At 34.7% G+C, this 25,131-nt stretch overlaps 1 protein-coding gene across 2 annotated transcripts in view; it reads left to right on the top strand.

The window, feature by feature from the left end:
* COL5A2 (collagen type V alpha 2 chain) overlaps positions 1-25,131 on the top strand; it is a 288,262-nt gene that overhangs the window by 20,779 nt on the left and 242,352 nt on the right. The window contains exon 3 of one of the 2 annotated variants that reach the window (XM_031451781.2): positions 19,389-19,451. The exons of the other annotated variant lie outside the window; for it this stretch is intronic. The gene's annotated coding sequence lies outside the window, so the exon portion shown is untranslated. The remainder of the gene's footprint in view (positions 1-19,388; positions 19,452-25,131) is intronic. 2 annotated transcript variants of the gene reach the window in all.

Genomic DNA, 25,131 nt, shown 5'->3' with positions numbered 1-25,131 from the left:
AGAAATGGCTGTGCAAGGATTTAAATTTGAATCTGAACTGTCTTGAAAGCTCATTTTTTTTCTAGTGGTTTCCAAATTTACTGCATGCAGCCTAGGGGTGCACTCAACCAACCTAGGGGGATACTCAACCAAAGAAAGAACATTTGGAAGAGAGCAAACTGAGAATGAGAGAGGTTAAATAATTTGAGATCATACATTTCAGCTTTTTCTAGTACATTTACCATTAAGAAAATATTTGTAAATTTCTTAAACTTTATAAAGTTTAGTAAAGCTGCTACTAGTAAGAAATTGGGACCAAATGGTAATAAAATTTCTTATATTTGGACAGAAGATCAAAAAGATGTATTTGAGTATATTTCTTTGTCAAATATCCTGATTCCCATCTAGTTGTTGCTTTATATATATTCCTTTATAATCGAATATTCTAAATATCCACAAAACAACAACAAAAATGTGTAGCTACCGCTTTTCATGCAAAATTGTGAAATTAGCCAATAACATCTTAAGAATGGCTTTGTATACTATCTTTGCTCCAAAAAATTTTACTTAGAAATGTGAACTATCAGCTATATTTTCCTTAGACTGTTAACTAAAATAAGTTAGTAGTGATAAAAAATTCCAGGTTGCACCTGGCATCTCTAAGAGAAAAACCAAAAGAAGAGCTTCTGAACCTTACTGATGCTTATATATATTTTGTGTGTGATGATTTTCAAGTGTATACCTGGAAGTGGTTTTTAAAAATAGAAGAGGAGAGACTAAAATTTGGTCTACAAATTGTGATGTGACATTGGAAACAATTAATGAAAATTCATTCATTGCTTTCCAGCTTGTATCTACATTATGCCTTTCTTCTTAAATTCATTTTGTTCTAATTTCTCTTTTTTTTTAACATTTTTTATTGATTTATAATCATTTTACAATATTGTGTCAAATTCCAGTGTAGAGCACAATTTTTCAGTTACACATGAACACATATATATTCATTGTCACATTTTTTTCTCTGTGAGCTACCATAAGATCTTGTGTATATTTCCCTGTGCTATACAGTATAATCTTGTTTATCTGTTCTACAATTTTGAAATCCCATCTATCCCTTCCCACCCTCCACCCCCTTGGCAACCCACAGGTTTGTATTCTATGTCTATGAGTCTGTCTAATTTCTAATGTAAAAATTATTCTCATTCAAAGGATCATGAAAAGTGCGAGAAAATCTCAAATAGTATTAAAGTGTTCAAGAAAGTATGCCACAGAACTTGTCAGCATCTTAGGCACTTTTGGACCATTTCTCACCTTTCATTTAAATTAAATTATTCTTGTAGTATCATGTGAAAATAATTCTGTTGACTTTGAAATTCTTTTTAGATGATCATGCTTATGGTGGTGACTCAGACATTTCTCTGATATCTTTTTAATCTAAAGAGCTTTATGGAAGCTTCAATAACAAGCATTGTATGCTAAGAAAATAAATTCTGGAGCTGCTATAAACCATCTCATGAAAGGACAAACCTGAAATGAATGACTGAAATAAAGTGTGTAAATCAAATCTAGTTACTGTTCAGTTGAGTTTAGAGTAGGTTTAGTGCCATGAGCAAAATGTGTCTGGGACAGAAACAATTTTCAATTAGGTAGAATTTACCTCATTTTATTGCATATCTTTTTTCTCAACCGTCTTGACTCTCAACCTTTGTGTCTTTCTAAGCCTGTTGAGGAGGAAAATGTTTTGTAGTCTCTGACTTTGTCAGGTGACGACTTTGCTGACCTAACCCATCTTAGTTTGGGTTATTATAACAGAACACCATAGACTGGGTGGCTTAAACAACTAACGTGTGTTTCTCACAGTTCTGGAGGCTGACGTCTGAGATGAGTGTGCCAGCACGTTTGGGTTCTTGGTGAAGGCCCTTTTCCTGGTTTGCAGATGGCATCTTCTCATTGAATCTTCATATGGCAGAGACCAGAGAGAGGAACCAAGTTCTCTTGTGTCTTTCCTTATAAGGGCACTAATCCCATCATGTGATTCTACGCTCATAAACCTAATGACCTCCGAATGGCTCCAAATCCAAGTACCATCACTATGGAGATTAGGATTTTCAACATGTAAATTTGGGGGGGGGGACACAGATATTTTATGCATAGCATAACCCTTCCAAAGGTATTTGTATTTTAAAAGGGAAAAAAGGGAACGTTTGTATGAAGAACCTTAAAGGAATTTTCTTTTTTTTCTGACTCTTCCTGATATTCCTTAATCTTATCAGGTAGATACGTCTCATAGTTGCAACCTTCTGTAACTAGGTTGAGATCAACATTGCCTATGAACAACTTAACTTTTCTGTGAGAAGGGTAAACCTTTGAAAAGAAGGCACTAGTAATGACTAGTAAGCAATTGTAGAGGATTGGTTGCTACAGAAACTTGTGATTGGGAGGTATGCCCAAGGGGAGGTCTAACATAATTTCTGATTAATATAATTGAGCAGAGGGAAATTGCCTGCTAAGGATGGGAAAGCATAAAAAAATGTGGCTGAGAAGGAGTGAAAATTAAATGGACAGAATGCTTTTTAAGGGGCATTAACAGCAGGCAGGCAGCTGGGAGCTAGTGTGTGGTGAAGGCCCTGTGTGCTGTGAAAAGCTGAACAAAAATCATTTCTTGCCACTGTAACTGAGAAATATTTGAGGGGATTTTGGCATAAAGTAAAGGCACTTAAAAGTTCATTTCTTTTGGCATTCTAAGAATAGCAGATCAAAGAGAAACTACAAGAATGGAGGGGTAGAAACTACTTACTGAAAGATCCAGTTATCACTTTATGACTAATATTTTTTGTAGATTAGGAGTTTGTTTACATCAGTATTATCCAAGGGAGTCCATCTTCAAATCCCCCTGTTATAAACAGCATTCCTCAGACCATGAGCCCATCCCATCAACCATCAGACATTGTACAGATACTGCTCTGACAATGACTCACATTCTCTCTCTGGGTAGATATGAGAGTCTTATAAAATTTAAGCAAAGGTGCTAGTTAAACTGTAGAAAGACAGGTCTTTATAGTTTTAACCAGTATTTAAGCTGATAAAAATATTTAAAAAATGAATTAATGAGAATGTGTAAAAACCTTTAAAATATGAAAATTTCCAGTTACTATAAAATGGTACATAGTCTAATCCTATTTAGTTATTAGTTTTCCTTCATTTTATAGTTACTGTTCTTTAAGTGTTGGACTAAAGAATAAACATACATGTTGCCAGACTGAAGACTGGAAAATCATAGTACCTTTAGACATATGGAATGAAGTTACAGCTGGAACCAACTTATTTTTGTGTTTTTCTGTAAAAAAGGTTGGAAGATTTAAAAAATGTGTCCAAAAAAATGGGAGGCTATGAGTTCCCAGGGCACACATATGATGCTAAATTGTCATTGCTAAATAGAAGCTAATTGGTAAAGGACTTTTTAAAATCTATTTAATGCTTAGAGTAAACTTTTTCATTTGTGGGTGAAGTTCTATGCAGTAAACAGGAGTAATAAGACAGGACTGTAAGGGCAACCTAGATGTAACTAGTATACAGTTGTTGTTTTTTTTTTTTTTAAAGCAGATAGATGTGGCATCTCAAATTAATTCCCCTTGCCTGGTAACACTTTTATACATTCCAAAAATAAGAAGACATTAATGAGTATACCTAAAAAAGGTCTTGTACCTTCATCTTTTCAGAGCGAATAACTCTGTTCCTTATACTAGTGGGAGAAATCTGGTGAAAACCCTCTGAGAACAGTACATTTAATGTATCAGGTAATGAGTTTCTCTTCCTAACAGGGAATCTGGACCAAATTACACTTTGCACATTATCTCTTTTGAGACACTAGTTGCTGTTTTGTTCATATATCACCTTATTCACCTTGGTTCTGCAATTTGTGACTCCAAACAATGAGCCTTAGTCTAAGGTGCTAGCAAATTATTTTCTTTTATTTAATGGGAGCTCATTTTAAGTTTGTCAGCATCAGTGGAACCATAACCACAATCAATAATGTTCTCCATAATTCTCACTAACGTGTAGCCTAGGAGCTGTATGACATGTTTGTCAGATGCTGTGTATGGAACGGGATTAGGAGATGTCCTACCATCCTACCACCATTTCAGATCTAAACCTCAGTGCCATCTTAAAAGATCGTCAAATTTGAGTCTCAGAGCATTTGTTGTTTTCAAAGTAGTTTTTAAAAAATCTTTGAAAAACAACAACCACCAATTTTCCTGACTAATGACTTATCTTTTAAACCAACTTTAATAAACTCACATTTAAATTAAACAGACCTGATGACCAAAAGGAAAACTTTATTATTTTAAGAAATTAGCTTCTATTATTATAGTTAGCATGTCACCCCAAGGTGACAGTTTCAGAGCATGGAAATAGTCCAATTTTAATTAATTCCAAAAATAAATTACCAATGCCTTAATAATTTGTCACAAATGGCTCAATTTACTGAATAAAGCCAGGTAATGGCTTCTAAGTACTAGCTACCTATTATTTCTTTTGACTTTTTATTTTCTTGTATTCAGTTAGACTGTAAAGAAAAGACTGCAGTTGGGAATTGATTACTAAGATCGTTAAACAACTTTGAGATATAGGTGGGCATAGTCCATAACATGTGTTCTTATGATATTTGAGAGCAGGACAGCCACTGTATTTGGATAGCTTCTTATTCCAACTTTTTTTGGCCTGCAGCCCTTACCTCATAACCTTATTTCCCTCCTCCTCCATCTGAATCTTACGGCTGTGCTTTGCAAGGCAGCAACAGCTGGATTTGACTCCATTCACATTAATTATAATTTGTCTTCTGTTCCATTCTTTTGAGGCCTTTTCTCCATTAGGACATGTGGTCAGTCAAATTTACCCTTTCTCTTTGATCCTGAATAAATTGTGTTAAAATTTGGTAATTTCAATCATCTCAGCTTTTTTATTAAAAATAAGTGTTTTTATTTATTAGACCTACTTTTGTCCTTATAAACCTTTCTGGTGACTCACTCTCAAGTAGTATCACATAGTTATGTTCTACTGTGACTGTGCATATCTTGGCTTGAAGGACCAAACCATACGGGTATATGCTGTTGTGGTTCGTGCTGGTAAGCTCCTGGGCCTCAGAATGCTAAGGTGGTGTACCTGCAGTTAAACACAGAGTCATCCTGTGGGGACACATTTTACAACATTATGCTCTATTTAGGCAATGTTTTAGCCTGGACTTTCCAGATTTTGGGGAAGCCCATCACAACTTGTATCTGTCCCAGGTCTCAGTCATCTTATTCATTAAAATGATAGACTAGTGTGCCTCCACTGATGAATGTCTTCACAATTCAAAATGCTTCACAGTATTTCCAGGTTTTATGAAATTTAATGAGACAAAATGTATGGATGGAATCTAGCTTCTTGATGCAATAATCTCTTCCTTCCAGTCTTCAGATATATTTAGATTTACAGAAACTCACTGATGCTGGCGGACCATTAGAAGTTAACATTTCCCATTGCAGTGATCTTCAGTTTAGATTGGAGTAGTGTTTGTTTTCATTAATGGTGCAGCTAATGATCACAATATGTATGTGGTTGAGGTGTGGGGATGAGGAGCTCTAGCTGATTGTATTTTCTTCTCTTGAAGTATAAGCAATAATGTCACAGCCCCTTAACAGATTTCAAGCAGATCATACACATGGTTGTAAAGCCAAATTGCTTTTTTCCAATTTAAAGTTTATAGTAAGAGTTTTCTATACTAAAGATTGGACTGACAGTATGGATTTGGGCATTCTAAAGACAATAGAGCAGACAAATTCTTGGAAGGAGAAGGTAAAAAAGATCTTGGAAAAAATTCCTAGAATCTTTGCCATATGTCCATGATGATTTCATTAAAAAGTTTTTATTTTTAGTATGATGAATAAAATGTGTCTCCATGTTTGTTTCTATATTTTCTCTCAGCATGCTACTTCCCAAAAGTAATCTCTTAAAGACTCCTTAAAAATAACATAAAGCTACCATAGAATCATGGAATATTAGAACCAGAAGATATCTGATCACAACTATTCCTATAGCTTGAGATGGGATGTAAGGAATTTTTCAGTGGTTCTTTCGCCAGCATTTCCTGGGATCAGACTGCCTACAGCACTGGGGATAACCTTATGCCCTGTTAATTAGTATCATTGCCTAGAACAGAAAAGATGCTTAGAAAATGTTTGCAGAATGAATGAATGAGAGAATGACCTTGGGAGATTATTAATGTGACAGAGAATGCTGGTTGCTTATCTCCCCAATCCCTTCTCCTTCTATGCTTTTCTATCAGAACCCTGCTTTTATTTTGGACAGCCATGGGCCCAACAGAAAGATTTCATTTCCTTGCCTCCATTGTAGCTAAGGGCGGACAATAATATGCAAATAGATGATTTGGGGTGGGGCTTTAGGAAAATTATTTATTGAATTGATTCAGCTCTTATTCCACTGTGGCAACTTGAAAAATTTGGCTATAATATTTTGCAGTTTCTCTTATTAAGAGGTGAAATCTGTTTCTCTATCCTTTTGAATATGGCTGGTCTGATGACTTACTTTCTCTCTTTCTTTCTTTCTTTCTTTCTTTCTTTCTTTCTTTCTTTCTTTCTTTCTTTCTTTCTCTCTCTCTTTCTCTCTTTCTCTCTTTCTCTCTTTCTTTCTCTCTTTCTTTGAATAAATCTTCAGAAAAAATTTTTAATTGAATAGAGCTGATGTACAATATTATATGTTACAGGTGTAGAAGATAGTGATTCATAGTTTTTAAAGGTTATATTCCATTTATAGTTATTATAAAATACTGGCTGTATTCACTGGGCTGTATAATACATCCTTGTAGCTTGTTTATTTTATGCATAATCATTTGTACCTCTTAATCCCCTCCCCTCCCCTTCCCTTTCCCCACTGGTAACCCCAAGTTTGTTCTCTATATCTGTGAGTCTATTTCTTTTTATTATAGTCACTAGTTTGTTTTATATTTTACATTTCACATATAAGTGATTTCATACAGTATTTGTCTTTCACAAATACTGTATGAAATTACTCATTTCACTTAGCATCTAAGTCCATCCATGTTGTTGTAAATGGCAAACTTTCATTCTTTTTTTATGGTGGGGTAGTATTCCATTGTATATACATACCACATCTTATTTATCCATTCTTCTGTTGATGGACACTTCGGTTGCTTCCATACCTTGCCAATTGTAAATACTGCTGCTATGAACATTGGAGTGCATGTATCTTTTCAAATTAGTGTTTTCTTTTTTTTTCAGATCTCTACCCAAGAGTGCAGTTGCTGGGTCATATAGTAGTTCTGTTTTTAGTTTTTTGAAAAACCACCATACTGTTTTCCACACTGGCTACACCAATTTACATTCTCACCAACAGTGTAGAAGGGTTCCCCTTTTCCCACATTCTCACCAACACTTATTATTTGTGTTCTTCTTAATGATAGCCATTCTGACTGCTGTGAGGTGATACCTTATTGTGGTTTTAATTTACATTTCTCTGATGATTAATGCTTGACCAATACAAGTCACATACTTGATAATTCTCAGGATAACAGATTTGAAAGTCAGGCTTTTGAAGAATTAGAAATTCCTAACCCTCAAGTCCACTTATTATACTAAAGTTAGGCCAGAGTCTTTAGGTGTATGTATTTCTTGTCATAGTGTAGTGAAGATTCCCCTAATAGTCTGTTAACAGAGAGACTCAACTCAGAAATAAGGGAGGAATGAAGTTAGGAAAATAAGAGGAGAATTTACCTCCTTTTTGGCCCGAGGGTTGGTGGACAGAGGGGTAACAAGAGGGAAAATATGGAGCCAATTAAGTATGTAGTCTGACTTTCCCTTTCGTGACTTTGGCCTGGGTTGGAAGAATTTGAGAAGTTGATGGTATGTCAATGGCATGTGGCAATTCTGCTCCCCTAATGGGGCCTTGGGGAGGAGACTGAGCAGAGAGACCCTGATCAATATGGAGAAGGGAGTGGGTTGGACTCTAACATGAGAGTCAGTGAGGATGAGGTGACTCCCACAACAGGGGTGGAGAAAAGGTCATCAGGCCAGGGAGCTGTATGGAGGCAGCAGAGAGAACCAGGAGTCTGGAGCCAATAAGAATCGAGGGAAAGCTGAGTTGGCAAGAGGAAGAAACCAATTTCTTCTGGGAACAAAGTCCAAGCCAAAGGAATGGACCATAAATTAGCTGGCCATAAAGTGCAGCAACAGAGGCCTGGGGGCAAACTATAACCAGGAAGACCAGAGGACCTTAGTTCAGAGACCAGCAGATACCAGTGCAAGGAATAGCACCAGGCTGAGGGCCCCATCACCAGGTGTATATTACACCTAAAATGGTTGTGATTTCACTGGGGATTGGGCAATAAGAGGTTCTTGTGAAACTGAGGGGTATTTTTCCAAATGGAAGATTGAGCATTACTTTAGGGGCTGATAAATGACCATATTGTCTCAGGGATCTCTCTATGTCTGTATCAATATCTCTGTATCTCTAATGTGTTTTATATCTAAACCCTTTAGGTATTAGATGGTGAAACAGGAAACAGGACAGGTTGGTTTTAGACAAAACAAGGAATGTAAGATTTTGCCACCCATAGGAGTTTTAATTTCAGTTACATTTTATGAACCTGTTTTCCTTGCTTGGCTTCAGGAGGCAAATATTGATCTAGAAACTCTTCAAGTTCCCTTCTAGCTTTAAATGTTAAGATTTCAGCATGTTTCCATTATTTGTCAAACTCTGGCAGCAGCCTCCTTAGAGGTCTCCCTCTCCCCAAGGATCTTTCCTTCAACATTGTCTCCTGGGTTGGGGCAAGAGCAAACTTTGTCACATTCCTCCGTATTCATGCAATTTCCCTGATCTGCAGCACACTGTTTTGGGACAGATTAAAACTCCTTTTAGGGATCTTAACATTGTGCATCACCTGTTTTGTTTGAGGCCCTTTGCAGGATCAAATGTATTTTCCATATGTTGAAAACGCTTGATTCTTCTGGTCTCTGTTTTCTTTACGAAAAGGCAGTTCTGTCTTCCTTTTAGCTTTTTGAGCTTTACGCTCAGAACTTTCCTTTTTCACACTAATGCAGCAGCTTTTGATTAGCCCCTCATTATTTTCATCGCCTGGAAACAATACCTCAGTGATGTTAGATGCACATTTTTATTTGTTGCAAATACTATAGTGCACTCACTATAGTATTATTATAGGTGGTTCATTTTTTTGGGAAACTTTTCTTTAAATCCCTACATGCATATAATTATAAAGGGACTTGATTCTTATAATTTATTCTCCCTTTAAGTATGTTCTCTCCAGTTCTGCCCTTGGGAAAAAGCTCAGGCAAGCCCCGTAACATTTCTGGAAACTGTTCGCTGTTTATTTCAAGTCAGAATTGTAGTTTAGTCGTTAAAATGCCCCAGTCTCTTGCCCTAGGTAAAATTTCAATCTTGTTTTGTATTTGTGGCTCTCCTCCTCTCCAACATTAGCAATACGCAGGGAGGAAATTAGGGAAAAAATGAGGGTTAGGGTCTGCTCTTTGCTTTTTCCTTTTTTGACTCTTTCTTCCTATCTCACCAATCACATTTTCTGACCCCTCCAGCATGGGAATATTGGTAGGGAGAAAATACAAGCAGAATGGGAACATTCTTGTCAGTCTGTTCCTGTTATGATAAGGTAGAATTGCCTGTCTCTGGACTTGATTGATATTTGAAGAAGATTCTTATTCACAGTTTTTTTTTTTTTTTTTTTTTTTTTTTTTTTTTATGTTTCCCACCTTACTGGGTATCTCTGACTTGCAGTTCTCTTGATGAAGGCAAATGCGTCATTATTCCAGCTGGTAGTCTATTTCGTTAGCCCCTTAGACATCCTAAACAGTCTCTGGCTTTTTGTCTGACAAAGTCAACTTGCTCCTTTGGGTGGCCCAGTTTGGACAGTACCTGAGAGACCTGATGTTCATGCTCTCTATCTCGTGTGTGGCATGCTCTTGCATGCTTTGAGTCTCGGGCATTTCAGGCTGCCCAACATGGCTCATCTACTTTCTCTTCCTTCTTCCTCCTATTTCCTTACTTCTGTTTTCTTATTCAATGTATTATAATATTTACTTTTCAAGTTTTACAACACTGACATTCAGTCCTATAGCTATAATTCTCGGAGTTGTTTAGTCTTGGCTCCACATCTAAATGGATTTAATTTTCTCTACCAGAGAAAATTTTTACTACAGCTTCTTCATTCCTCAGTTCTTTATTTTCATTCATACCTTGATGGCTGAATTTCATGGTCAACTAATTTTTGACAAAGGCATCAGAAGTACACAACAGAAAAAGTCTCTTCAATAAATGGTGCTGGGAAAACCGGATAGCCACATGCAAAAGAATGAAATTTGAACCCCTATCTTACACATACACAAAAGTCAACTCAAAATGGATTGAAGACTTAAACATAAGACCTGGAACCATAAAGCTCCTAGAAGAAAACATACAGAAGCTTCTTGACATTGATCTTCATAATGATTTTTTTGATTTGATAGGAAAAACACAGGCAACAAAAGCAAAATAAACAACTGGGGCTACATCAAAATAAAAAGTTTTTGCACAGCAAAGGAAACAACAAAATAAAAAAGACAACCTACAGAATGGGAGAAGATATTTGCAAACCATAAATGATAAGGAGTTAATATTCAAAAAATATAAGGAACTGTTATCACCTCAATAGCAAAAAAGCAAATAATCCAGATAAACATTGGGCAAAGGACCTGAATAGACATTTTTCCAAAGAAAACATGCAAATGGACAATAGATTATATGAAAAGATGCTCAAAATCACTAATCAGCAGTGACATGCACCTCCAAATCTCAAAGAGATCACTTCACATCTGTTAGGATGTCTGTTATCAAAAAGACAAGTGATAACAAATCTTGGCAAGGATGTGGAGAAAAGGTTACCCCTGTGCACTGTTGGTGGGAATGTAAATTGATATGGTTATTATGGAAAACAGTATAGGGATTCCTCAAAAAAATCAAAAATAGAACTACCGTATGATCCAGTCATCTCACTTCTGGGTATACATCTAAAGTAAATGAAATCAGTTATCTCCAAGAGATATCTGCACTCTTTTATTCATTGCAACACTGTTAACAGTAGCCAAGTTATAAAGCAACCTAAATACCTGTTTATAGTTGAATGAACAAACAAAATGGAATATTATTCAGCCCTAAAAAGAAGGAAATCCTGCCATTTGTGGCAATATTGATGAATTAAAAGAGCATTATGGTAAGTGAAATAAGTCACACAGAGAAAGACAAATACTGTATGAATCTCACTTATATGTGGAATAAAAAAACAAAACCGAGCTCATAGAAACAGAGAGTAAAATGGTGGTTGCCAGGAGTTGAGGAGTGGATGAAATGGGGAAATGTTGGTCAAAGGGTGTAAACTTTCAGTTATAAGATATATATCTGAGGATCTCATGTACAGCATGGTGACTATAGTTAATAATACTGTATTATATATATGAAAGTTGTTAAGAGAGTAGATCTTAAGCATTCTCACCAAAAAGAAAAAAAAGTAATTATGTGAGGTGATGGATGTGTTAATCAACTTGATTGTGGTGATCATTTCACGATGTATACATATATCACATCATGATTTTGAACACTTGAGATATATTACAATTTTACTTGTCAGTTACACCTCAATAGAGCTGGAAAGAAAAAAAGGAAGTAGTCAGAGATGTTTCCTCTGAAGTCTGTGCACGTCTGCTTTATAAATTATAAAATGTTATTAAATACTTGGGTTGTATTTTCACCTCAAGAACTTTGTAGATATTATTCTATTATTTTCTCTCACTAAAGGTTGCTGGTTAAGTGTCTTGACACTATCTTAATTTCCTTCCTCCTGTAGGTGACTCATTTTATTTTCTGCCTAGAAGAGTGGATTCATTTAAATATATATTTCCATGTTTAATACGGAAAATTATCAGATGTCATAGATACAAGTATAAATTATAACAAGAGTTATATCAATTATTTTTTGTGCTTTTATTATTTTAAAAATTAATTCTAACTTTTAAAATGGAATACACCATTATGCTTTTCACGTAAAAATTAGGGCCAGAAAAGAGGCAAATCTCTCTTGCTCTTTTACATTAATTTTTTTCTAGTGTGTTTGATCAATTTATACTATTAGATTTCAATTCTAATTTGCTTTAAATCTCTATAAATTTTGATGTTATTTTTACTGAGCTTATTTTAAAAATATTGCATTTTGTGGTTAAAATAGTTCAGTATTTTAATTTTTTTTTAGTTAATTTAAAGGTAAGGAGGAAAAGTTTTATGTGACTGTTTTGAACTTAAGCACAGTCCACGTTCCAAATAAGGTGGATTAGATGCTCTTCTTTACCCTGATAGGTTCTGGAACAGCTCATCTACCTCCCCTAAATCCCATTATCCCATTCCATTTATCATTGACATTCCTAGAATATTTTATGTAAACAATTTTGAAAACCCACAGACCAAATTCCTTGCAGTAACGATAGTCACTACTTATGTGAACAGCATTTTTAACTGCTGAGACTGTTTCTTTCACCGTTTGTTATAGTTCCCTTTAAGAGGAGTCACATATTTTAAGATCAAAAACAACTAGTGCATATTGAACAAATCAGATTAAGTAAATGACTACATAAATACTGAGGAAGTAGATGGGAGATTCCATTAAGGGAAGACTTAACATTAATGCGAGAGATTTAATTTTAACAACAACAACAACAAAAACCTTGTTTTACTTACCCTTCTGGGCAGAGTTAGAACTTTGGATTTCCCAACTTCTTCCGGTATTAATTAGTGAGCAAAGCGAAGAGTAAGGAGGATTGTCAACATGCTGTGCAAGAAAGACTGTACATAAACTTGGAGTTATAAACCTCGGATTGAATTTTCACTTTGTCACTTACTATGAAAACCTGGGCAAGTTATCTCACATCTCAGAGTTTTGGTTTCTTCATGTTCATAATATGGTAATGCCTAATTTATTGTAAGAATTAAATGAAATAATGTCGGTAAAGTACTAAGGACATAAAAAGCATTCACTATCACTTACCATTTCTTTAGCTGGAGTATATCTCAACCATCTCTTTGAAGAAGATCTTTTTTTTTTTGCCTTAGGTAACTTTGTACTCTGCCTCTCTGTAGCCTTTAATAATGAGATGTCAGCTTTACAATCTGACAGTTCAGTTACCAGAGGCTAAGGATCCTCTTTCATCCAGCCATAAAAAATACCCGTAGAAAATGAAGTGACATTGCCTCAGCAGATAAATGTACTATTACTATAAGAAAACTTATTATCATCAGAGAGAGGAATTTTGCCCATAGGGTTTTCAGAGTCATTCAGATTAAATATTTTAGGAATTTCAGTGAAACTGCAGTCTTGAATCATTTGCTCCTCATCTTTTATCAAAATTGTTGTCTGAAATTGACATCTATGAGAAATTATTTAAAGGCTGTGTAATCCATCTACACACTAGTCCTTGGGGCTGTGGATGGGCTTCAGGGGGTCAATGAACTCCTTGAAATTGTGTACAAAGGCAGGTGTGCATGTGCATTTTTGTGCTGAGAGCTCTGTAGTATTCAACAGATTCTTGAAAGGGTTCAAATCTCAATTAGAGTTAAGAACTACTTTCCTAGATACTCTGACAACTGTCTTTGGAGAAATTGGGCCACAGGAAAATTATGTTTTGGACCATAATAACTAAGTCTGATGTATAATCATCTTCACTGAGTTTTGTTTTAATAATATACCTGTAAAATAGAGTAAAATAAATCATAGTCATATAAATTTGTTCCAGCAAACAGATAAACATAGTTGTTGAGGGTAAAGTTTGCTTTTCTCTCAACATCTCATATTTCATATATGAAAATTTCAATGAGAACTTTCTTTTAGAGTTCATTGCCAGAAAAATCTTTGCTTCCTCTTAGTATCCATCGTGTTAGTTTCATTTCCTTTCTAATAATGAGAATTAGGTTACTCATTTTATCTTTCATTTTTACTTTATCTCTCAGGCAACCAAAAATCAGAATATGACAGCTCTTTCAAATTTCATGTTTACTTCACCTATTCCATAGCAACTGTTTTCTATTTATTATATTTTATTATATGTATTTTGTTATAAACTGCCTCAAGTCTTTTACATAAACTGTAAATATAAATAGATGTGCATTAAAAAAGAAATCACTTGAAACTGGCCATGTGAGAGTAAAGGAGAGGAGGATTTCCCTCATCACAATGACCAGGGAAAAATATATTCTTCAGGGAAGAGAGAGAAAAATAACAAAAGATGACAACTTACTTTAACATATATATTAAACAGATAATTTCTCTTCAAGTTTAACTCAGATATTCTTAAAGGGATTTGTTTAGCTGTTGGGTGCCACTTTTGCCCTTAAAAAGTGGGTCTGCTCTGATTCATAAACACACTTCAGGCCTCTCAGAATAATCTGGTCATTTACTCAATAAAAATTATCGAATAAAAGATTTATAAAAGGAAAACAAAATCATGCAACTAATCTGTTTATTTTGTAATGATGATTCTTTTAAATAAAAAATCTCTCACTGTGATATTTGCTACTACTTTTAGAGATGAGGAAAGAGTGGAGGGATTATGATGGGTAAATATAGGAGCTACAAGGTTGTCACTTTTGTCTTGCCATATGGATGACTGCTTATTACTTTGCATATTTCAAATGAATATAAGTGCTTTGCCTATGTCAGTGATTACCAAAGGGAAGTGGAACATTTACCCCAATATTTAGTCCATTTAAACTGAGAACTCCCAATTTAGGATTTTCGTAACTGCATAGATAATCTAAATTCAAAATTTTATACTAGAGAATAAAAATGTACTTATGTTCCTGTGTCAATATTTATGGAGTATTAGTAGTTGCCTGGAACGTTGTTTTGGGAAAGATTCTGGGCTGCATATCGGTGTAGAGGGAAAGAACACTATAATTAATTAGCTATATCTTCTATGTGTCAGAAAAGGGAAGTTACAGCCAAGTTTTTGCTATCCATGGTTATTGCACTTTCACCTCCTCCCATGGGCATACCAAAATTACAACTATTTACAGAGCAACTATCTATAATAAGACTTGAAGACTAGAAGAAAAGATTTTCCAAAACTAAAAATATAAAGAAGGAGCTACAATGCAACAGGTAGGAGGAGCAGAAATGTGGTATAGTCAGGACCCACACCCCCATGATGGCGACACACAAACGAGAAGAATATCACAGCTGTGGAAGTCCTCCCCAAGGAATGAGGGTTCCAAGCTCAACACTGGGCTCTCCAGACTGTGGTTCCTGCACCAGGAAGACAAGCCCCCAGAATGTTTGACTTTGAAAACCAGCAGGATTTACGATCAGGGAAGCTGGAGGGTACACGAAAAAAACTTCACTCTTAAAGGGTGCAGCCAAAATTTCATATGCCCTGAGTCCCAGTGCAGAGGTAGTAGTCTGAAAGGAGCCTGGGGTCAGACCCACTTGCTGATCTTGGAGAGCTTTTCAGAGAGGCAGGAGGCAACTGGGACTCTTAATGAGGGTGGAGATGTTGGTTGCAGCCATTTTTAGGAGCTCGTTCTACCATGATGACACCAGTGCGTGCAAGTGCCAATTTGGATCTTCTTTCTAGCCTGTTAGTATCAGAGAGCTTGCCCCACCCACCAGTGAGCCTACAGCAGCCTGTGCTTGCTGCCTGGCTACATGGCCAGTGGCACAGGGGACTGGCCTTACCCATCAGTGGGCCAGCAACAGCTGTGTGCCTCTGGGCCTTGTGGCCAACCATGCCCACCAGCATGTTTGAAGCAGCTGAGTGCCTTTGGGCCCTCTGGCTGGCTATGTGGGGAGCTGGCTGAGTCCACCAATGAACCTGCAATAGCCGTCTACCACCAAGCCAAGTGGTCAGCTGTGTTGGGACCCTATTGTACCCATCAGCAGGCTGGCAGAAGCTGTGTACAATTGGGACGCATAGCTAACCTCACAGGGTAGGAATCTACCCTGCCCTCCAGGGGGCTGACAATCATGTCATGAGGCAAGGCCTTGCAGCCAACCTGGCAGGGGGCCAGCCCTGCCTATCACTATGCCCACAGTTGTTAGCCCCATCACAACAGAAGGAAGCATGCAGCCCATATGAGGTTGCCCCTAGAGCATCTAGCTCTGGTGACCAGAGGGGAGGATGCTGCTAGGCCCTACGATGTTTCCTACATATGGCACCTTTCCCAAGATTGGGAGATGTAACCTATCTATCTAATACATAGAAATAACCACAGAGAATTAGGGAATACAAAAATACAGAGGAATATATTCCAAGCAAAGCCACAAGACAAAACCTCCGAAAAAGAACTAAACGAAGTGGAAATAAGCAGTCTCCCTGATAGAAAGTTCAAGATAATGATCATGAAGTTGCTCACTTCACTTGCAAGAAGAATGGATCAACACAGTGAGAATTTCAACAAAGAATTATAAAATATAAAAAAGAACAAAGCAGAGCTGAAGAGTACAATAACTGAAATAAAAAAAAATGCACTAGAAGGATTCAACAGTAGATTAGATGATGAAGAGGAATGGATCCCTATCTGGAAGACAGTAGTGGAAACCAAACAAGTTGAACAGAAAAAGAAAAAAGAATTTAACAAATGAGGATAGTTAAAGAAACCTCTGGGACGACATGCAGAATACTGACGTCGACATTATAAGGGTCAAGTAGGGGAAGAAAGAAAAAAGACAGAGAACTTATTTGAAGAAATAATACCCGAAAATATCCCTAACCTGAAGAAGGAAACAGACATCCAGTACCAGGAAGTGCAGAGGGTCTTAAACAAGATGAACCTAAAGAGGTCTACACCAAGACACATTATAATTAAAATGGCAAAAATTAAAGATAAAAAGAGAATCTTAAAAGCAGCAAGATGAAAGCAACTAGTTACATACAAAGGAACTCCCATATGACAATCTCTTGACTTTTCAGCAGAAACTTTGTAGACCAGAAGGGAATGATGCTGCATATTCAAAGTGATGAAAGGGAAAAACCAAACATTCAGGTTTGAAGGAGAGAGAAAGAGTTTTATAGACAAGCAAAAACTAAAAGAGTTCACTACCAAACCAGCTTTATAAGAAATGTTAAAGGGACATCTCTAAGTGGAAAAAAAAAAGGCCACAATGAGAAATAAAACAATTATGAAAGGAAAAAAAATCATTGGTGAAGATTAACATATAGTAAAGTTAGTAGATTAACCCCTTGTAAAGCTGGTAGGGAGGTTAAAAGACAAAAGTAGTAGTAAAATCATCTATATCCACAATAAGTAGTTAAGGGATATACAAAGTAATAAAGTTGTAAAGTATTATGTCAAAAACATCAAATGTGTGGGTGGAGGAGGTGTAAAAATGCAAGGTTGTTAAAACATGATGGAACTTGAGATTATCAACTCAGAATAATCACACACACACATATGTGTTGTCATATATGAATCTCATGGTAATCACAAACCAATAACCTATAATAGATAAACTCACAAAGGAATCCAAACATAACACAAAAGATAGTCATCAGATCACAAGGGAAGAGAGCAAAAGAAGAAAGGAACATAAAAGAAATTTAAAAAACAACCAGAAAGCACTTCACAAGATGGCAATAAGTGTATATTTATCAATAATTACTTTGAAGGTAGAAGGGCTAAATGCTGCAATCAAACGTCATGGAGGGGTTGAATGGATTAGGAAGAAAACAAGACATCTATATGCTCCTTACATCACCTAGACCTAAAGATACACACAGTGAAAGAAAGGCTGGAAAAGGATAAATAGATAAAGAAAAGCAGAATTTGAAATTCAAAATCTTAGAAGGTGATCAAATACCAATACTAACCAACAGTGCAAAATGCAGATTATAAACATAAAAATTCAAGTATTCAATAAAGGATCAAAGAATAAAAGGAAGTATATTTTATTGATGCCATAAAGGCAGCCTTTGCTTACACATATTGTGGAAAAGTCTCCCTGTGTGCCAGAAAAGTAGAAAAGAGCAAAGGGATTTTACTCTCCTTTTGGAGGACTAGAAGAGAGCCAAGTTGAAGTTTGGGCTGAGTTGAAAGCTTCCCTAGGAAGGGTTGGAAATTTCTTTCCACTGTTCTGACCTCTGCTAATGTTGGAACTTTGTTGACATGCTAGTAGAAAGGGTCATGCAGTATAAAACTAATTTTTTCCTTTTTATTCACTGTCTTCTGAATTCCAGATGTCTATGTAACTATTTTCAAGTATTACAGTTTTATTAAGTTATGTTATTTATTAAGCACTTTGGACCTATCTTGAGTCAAGAACTTGGACCAATTAGGTATGAGATTCCTTCCAGAGTTACTATAATAATAGATAGTACTGTACTGGGCAAACTCCCCTATTATCTTAAAAGTGATAATAATGTGGAAAAGTAACATTCTGTTTATAAGAATTTAAACATTGGTAAATAGTGTATAAAGTATACTGTAAACAAAGCACAGACATATTGGTTGGCAGAAGAAGCCATTGCCTCCACTTTGAAGATAAGAAACAATCATGAAATCAATACATTATTTAGAATCTATACACATTGTTAATCAATAAATTAAAATGGGACCGCCAAGCTATCCAGCAAATTATAGTTATGAAGTAATGCTATTTGGTAAAGAAAATTGGTACAGCAATGAAAATATGTGGTTTATTCAATAACTCTCTTATTCACTTAAATTATCTCATTGATTACATTTTATACTTTAATTTACCTCTGTAGAGCCATTCTTTTATTATTATTATTATTATTATTTTTATTTTTACTGAGTTATAGTCAGTTTACAATGTTGTGTCAATTTCCAGTATAGAGCACAATTTTTCAGTTATACTTGAATGTACATATATTCATTGTCACATTCTTTTTCACTGTGAGCTACCACAGTGAAAAATCTTGTATATATTTCCCTGTGCGATACAGTATAATCTTGTAGAGCCATTCTTAAATACAGACTTTCTGAATGCCTGTTTCTTACTTTCATTAGTTTGAGGTTTGAATTTTCTCCATTTCATATACTTCATATATGTGAATACGTATGTATATTATATTTATAAATATATTTAGATACACCAAATATATTTTGTATATATTTTGGTATATACAGTTTTCTTACATTTTGTTCTGGGCATATCAGACAATTAAATCTTCTAAGCAGACATATTTCCTATTCACTTTATTAATGATTTTATTAATGATTCTTCTGTTTAGAAAGTATTTTAAAAGAGATCCATAGTGTGAAAGGACAGTTTATAAATCATTATACACTGTTGATTGTTGTGTTTATGTTTATTTATTCATTCACAGCTTCCTTAGCTCACATCTCTCTTGACCTGAATGCACATTTCAATTTGGAGACTACATGGAACTGTAAGTACTGAATATTCATCTCAGAAGATGTTGAGTGGAAGTGCTCTTTCTAAGTCACAAAACAAAAAATGCTTTGTAAAAACTCTTTGAAGACTCCGGCTATGCTTTCATTCTGTGCCTTCCAAATAATACTAACAGAAAGGGGATCTTAAATAATAATTTTGAAGCAGTGCATCCTTTAACAATACATTTTCTATAAATGTAGCTTTTGGGTTATTACATAAAATTGGTTCTCTGGCAGTCATTTTTAAATAGATAAGAAAATTCATTAAAGATTATTTTGAGACCATGTCTAGTTTCTTTCTAAGAGTGATTATAAAACTAAAAAGGGGTAAATTGGACCACAGGGACTTCAACAACCATAGAAATCTGAATCTTTCCCTTCAAAAAAGATATCTAAGTTTTGAGGTTGCCCTAGGAAAGAAAAAGATATATGAAGAACAATAATTAATACAGTATTTAGTGAAGTTTGTGCCCAATTCATGCCTTGTCGATCATACACTATGCAAGTGTCATTTCATTTTTTGTATTACACTTTCTTTATAGTAAAGTATTATTTTCCAATTCACAGTTGCCCTTTGACCTGATACTTCTTTTATGTCTGCTTTCTCAGATAGGGTTTATGAGGCTTCTATTTCTTGGGACATAGGACATTTTCTTGAAAAAACAATGAAGTCTATTTCAAGGATAAATTCTCTTCACTTGTGTGTCTTCACAACAGAAGTCAACAACACATTGTCCCATTGCTTTTAAAAAAAGTTCAGTATAAGTATCTGGAAGCCATGTGATGACCTTAGTCACATGGGAGTTAAGGCATTTCCTGAGTTGGAGATATTTCTGCATGCAGGATATAGGAATTATAGTACTGATTAATTTTCATAGTTTTTCTCACTCTCCTTTCCTTTTCTTTTTTCCTATCAGCCGTATTCTTTCTGTTCTCTTAGAATATAAGCTTCTCATATTAAATTTAGTTTCACATGCTTCTGAGACTCTCAGTATATGTCCCCGCCGTATTGCTTCCCAGACACTTCTCATCGTCATTCACAAGGAGTACTATTTTGAGTCTGATTATCCACAGCTATTTAGAAAGCCTGGCATAAAGAAAAGTATAAAAAGATTTTACCAGAGGAACTTAATGAAATATCAATTTAAATGAAAGAGTGTATACTTATTTTGCAAAGTAGAAAAGAGAGAAGTTCCTGTTCTTTGTGGGTCCTTCCTTAGTCTTTAGTGATCATGTTGAAATTCTCTTTAGATAGCTTTTAGCTGATGAATATTCTGGACAGCAGAGAATACTTAGCTATCTTTGTAACCCTTGAGCTTAACACAGCTTGTGATATATAAAATGATCAGTAAATGTTTGTTGAACTGAATTGAACTGAAAAGAACCTTATGTAGTTATCAAGCAGTAACTGTAGCTAATTCTGTAATGTTTGGGACTGAAAAGGTTATTTTAAAATTTAGAAGTCATATTTTCCCTGTTGAGATATTAATGTCTGCTTAACTTGAATAGAAAAAAAGGCAGGCATCCTTTGGGGGAGAAAGTGAGGTAATACAGAAATTAGTTTTGCCACAAAATGATCCAGAACAATCTAGGGCATTCTGAAGTTCATGCCAAGTGTAGCATATGAAAAGTTGTTTTTTTTTAAAAATATGTCAACTTTTCCAAAATATGAAATCATTGCATTTGGTAGTAACTGATTGGCTTGCAAAATTCACCCTCTGGAATAGTCCTAACATCAAATGTGAGAGGTGTAAGTTTGTGAAAAGTGTTCAAGAAATAAAGCTTGTATGTATAAATATAATAAAAGCCTATAAACGGAAGATGAAGTAGTAATTTAGCAAGTTAACATGTCTTGTCTTTTGATATGATAACTTATTAATATACCTGCTTATGCATTTAAAATGCTACAACAGAAGAAAAAAGGGATAAGTTACATTTTATAATTTTTTTTTTTGGAAAACTCTGTATGTACTTATTTGCTGATCGTTTAACTAATGCATGCTCTTTGTAAAACCCTTAAACTACTCAGAGGGGCTTAAAATTAAAAGTGAAAATCCTTCTGCTAATCCACCTGCATAAATATTACGATTTATAGTTTCTTATATATAATCATAGAGCATTTTCATATATATTAGCAAATAGTAAATGATAGATGTTTATTCATTTTCAGTGTTTTATATATATGATATACAAATTTGCATGATATTAAATAATTTAAAAACTGGACATACATGGGCTTGAAATATGTCCATGAAACAATTTTGTACTATAGATAATAATACAGATTTTAGTTAATCTGAAGTCAATTTTACGTGTCAAGAGTGAATAGATATAATTGAATTTTCTAAGAACTTTAGTAGAGAGTATTGGAATGTAAGCGTCAAGAGGACAGAAACTTTTTCTTCTCCTCCATTTGGCTCTCTGCTTTTAGGCACAAAGTAAGTATTCACTTTAAAAGAAATAATGAATTATTTGTTACCCTGTCAGACTTAGCTTTTTTTCAGCACCTATTGCTGGGCTGCTTTCCTTTTCCATTAGTGCATACATTTTGGTGAACACAGATATTTAACAAATAATCCAGTAAATTGTGTAATTTTAGATACTGAATAAATACTATGAAGAAAATAAAGTATGGTTTAGGTATACAGATTATGTATGTGGATATATGTGTTTGTATAAGTAGGCTGTTTATTATGTGTATGTTTTATGTGTATTTTGTATGTGTGTTGAGTGTGATTGTGTGTATTTGTGTGTGAATTGTATGGGTTATGTATGTTGTGTGTAAGTGTATTTTATTTTAGAGGGTGATCAGAAGAAGTTTCTGAAAATGCCTTGGTGAAATTACAGATAAAAAATTTATGTTGTTGCTGTTTGTTAATTTACATAATTCTCTTGACTCTAAATGTGATGAGAGGAGAGAACTAATATGTGTTGAACACTTTCTACTTTCATATATTATCTCATTTAATTCTTACAATGACTCTATGAAGTAGATACCGTTTTTTGAATCCTATAGATGAAGAAATGGTGGGAACTTATTCAGGGTTACCAAGCCGTCAACTGGCTTAGAAGTGGAATTTAAAACATGTCTCTCTGGCTTCAGGTTCCATTACTCTTACCACACTGCCTGTCTTAGTCAACGTGGGTGCTATAACAAAATACCATAGACTGAGGGGCTTATATACAAGAGAAATTTATTTCTCACATTTCTGGAGGCTCGGAAGTCCAAGATTAACGTGCTGGCAAATTTGGTGTCTAATGAGGGCCTGCTTCCTGGTTCGTACATAGATGGCCATCTTCTTGCTGTATTCTCACGTAATGGAAGCAAAAGAAAGCTCCCTGGATTTCCTTTTATAGTATCCCCATTCATGAGGGCTCCACCCTCATAGTCTATCACTTCCCAAAAGCCCTACCTCGTAATACCATCACATTGAGAGTTAGGATTTCAACATATGAATTTTGAGGGGACACAAATATTTAGTCTGTAATACTGCCTATCCCTAAAACTAGAAAAAAGGCCATGGAGAGAGAAAGTACAATTAGAGCTAGAGAATTCATAATTTCTGAGATGATGGAAAGAATTAAAAGTAATCAGAAGTCACTTGATGTCTGTTATGACAGTATAACTGACTTTCTGTATTAAATGAGCCAAAATGTATTAAGTACACAGAGCAATGGCATATAGTATGTACTATATGTGTTAACTTTTATTATTATTACTAGTCTGATAGGTGAAGCTACTAAAGGATATTGACACATAAGGTTTATGTCTATAATTAATGAATGAGGAATAATTGAGTGCATAGTATGGTTCACCTGTGTGCTGAGTTGTTCTCATTATCCAAGCAGAAAACAGTGGAAAAGTAACACAAATCAGCTAAACATTGATGAATAACTTAGTCAAAGCAAACTTTATATTTGGCCATGGAACTGTTTCAAATGTATTTGGAATATTGGTTGTGGAATTATATAATTTTTTTTAGACATATCCTAGAGTTCACTTAGTCACATTATCATAGAACAGTGGTTCTTTATCAGAGCCAGTGTCCTCCTTGTTATAATGAATGAATGATAATTTACAACCAATTAATAAACAATATAAAAATTAGAACATTGATATAAAAAGCTTTTAGGAAGAAGTTCAAATAATCAAAATCAAAACAAACGTACCAAATTCCCTCAGTTAAAAAACAGAGATTACCAGATTGAAAAATAAAATAAAATCAACTGTATACAAAATATACATCTATAGCATAGAGATGTGGAAAGTTTGAAAATAAAAGGATGGTAAAAAATAACAAGCAACTCCCAACTAAAAGAAAGTTGGCATAGCTATATTGCTGTCAGACAAATACACTTTAAGATTGTTAGAGGATATTGATATTAAACAAAAAAACTTAACAGTTTTCAGAGTCAAATTAGCTTAGAACATTTCAAAACGTATGTCAATAATATTATTTTTGAGCCTTAGTGGTACATGTTCTAACTTAAATCTTTGGTAAATCACAGTTACTTTCTTCTTGTTGAACCTCCATTTAAAATTCTGGACTTCAGTAAGTTGTCTAGACAAAATAGATATTTAAAGTTATTATTTTGTTGTCAGCAGTAACAGGGACATGTTCTCATGGTACAAAGGAAATCACTTCTGCTTTCTGTGTTGTAGTGGATGAATGATCTGTATTCATTAGTGAGAAAATAGCTTTAGAAGGATGGAACTCTTCAAGGAATAGCCATTTCTTTTTTCATTGTGGTCACCTGAATAGGCCAAGTTATTTGTGGTACACAGGACAATTAATTTACTATTTCCCCCCATAGATAGGACATAGAAATCTGCATCATGCATTAGGATAGAGAAAATCTCGGCTGTGGCAAAAAGATTAATGACTTCCTTTGGGTATAAACTCATCCAGCTCCTTTGACCATTTATGTTGCATAAAGACTTATTTTATATCAAGTTTGGTATCATTCTAAGTTACTAGCGAAACAATTAACATTGATTGGTGGGTATATCCTACTGATGATTTTATGTAGTAGATTGTTCAAACTTCTTTTGATAGACATATTGACTTCAGTGTTAGTGCACATGTGAAAGCAGATTAGCAACAATTTAATTACTATACAAGTTTGGTGTTTACTTAAATGTGAACTGGTTTTTTTGTATCAATTGTATAACTATATAATTAATTAAATAAATTAAAATGAATTATATAATGAATTGTATAGTTATATGAGTATAATTGTAGAATTTTTTTTCTCAGAAAACTAGTGATTTTTCTTAACATATACTATATGATGTATGAGGTGCAGTGTGATATATATTAGCTGTTGACATGGATGGATATTTTTATTAAGGATGTTATTGCAAATGAGATACCTAAAGAACTCGGGTTATTGAATAAAACACTGCATTTAACATGTGTTTTAGATTGCAAATACAAGGATAACACTATTATACATCCTCAAAAAGGACTCACTATCTTCTTTTTTGATATCCAATAAATATGCCCACCTATAAAAATGAAAAGGAAAATAACTGGGCTATCTAATACACAGGGTTGTTGTGAACCAGTAGAAAACAGATACAAATATTTGTTATTTGTTTATGTGAACCAGAGTAGGAATGAGGGTGGGGGGGTTGTAATAGATATTTGAAGGTAGAAGAGTTGTAAAATAAAT

Source organism: Camelus dromedarius, chromosome 4 (assembly GCF_036321535.1).
Source record: "Camelus dromedarius isolate mCamDro1 chromosome 4, mCamDro1.pat, whole genome shotgun sequence".
Classification (NCBI taxonomy): Eukaryota; Metazoa; Chordata; class Mammalia; order Artiodactyla; family Camelidae; genus Camelus; species Camelus dromedarius.
Note: the sequence above shows the minus strand (reverse complement) of the source record. Positions and strands in the feature narration are given on the sequence as shown.